At 65.2% G+C, this 712-nt stretch overlaps 1 protein-coding gene across 1 annotated transcript in view; it reads left to right on the top strand.

Moving 5' to 3' along the window:
• Positions 1 to 712, top strand: part of LRRC16A (leucine rich repeat containing 16A) — a 125,121-nt gene that overhangs the window by 112,067 nt on the left and 12,342 nt on the right. The gene's annotated exons all lie outside the window — the stretch shown is intronic.

Genomic DNA, 712 nt, shown 5'->3' with positions numbered 1-712 from the left:
GCGGGGAGCCCTGCTGGGGGGGATCCCTACTGGGGGGAGGACCCTACTGGGGGTGGAACCGTGCTGGGGGGGAGCCCTGCTGGGGGGGGAGCCCTTCTGGGGGGCTTGGTTAAGGGGAGCAGAGCCTGGGCATGGACATTTGTGTAGAATCTCTCCCTGGCGCTCACGGTTAGGAAAAGGCTGCACTGGCTGTGGGGCTGCTTGGCCGTCCCTGAAAAACACAGCCGCCTGGGGCGGAGAGCAGGCCGGCCCCGTGCAGCTTTATAGCGTCACCACCCACAGGCACACACATGGACCTGGTCCTGAACGCCAGCTCCCGCCACCAGCCCCGGCTGCCCCTTGGGCCTTCCTCAGAGCCACAGCCTTTTTCTCTCCCCAGCACACGCACGCACACACACGCATGCGCACATGCACATAAGTGCACACATGGACATACATGGACACGTGCACATATATGCCCACATGCAGATGCACATGCATTTGCACGCACGTGTGTGCATGCACACACACATGCACACCCCAGAGCTGGTATCTACTCGCCTCTCAGATCTCCCCTGAGACCCGCTCCCTGCAGGAAGCCCAGCCCGTTTCCCTGGGCGGCTGCAGGACCCGGGGACGACGCTGTCCCTGACGTGTGTGCGAGTGCACAGCCTGGGCCGCCTCCCCGGGCCCTGCCCCGTGCCGGGTGCAGGCTGGCTCCAGCCCTGGGCTG

Source organism: Myotis davidii, unplaced genomic scaffold (genome assembly GCF_000327345.1).
Source record: "Myotis davidii unplaced genomic scaffold, ASM32734v1 scaffold217, whole genome shotgun sequence".
NCBI lineage: Eukaryota > Metazoa > Chordata > Mammalia > Chiroptera > Vespertilionidae > Myotis > Myotis davidii.
Note: the sequence above shows the minus strand (reverse complement) of the source record. Positions and strands in the feature narration are given on the sequence as shown.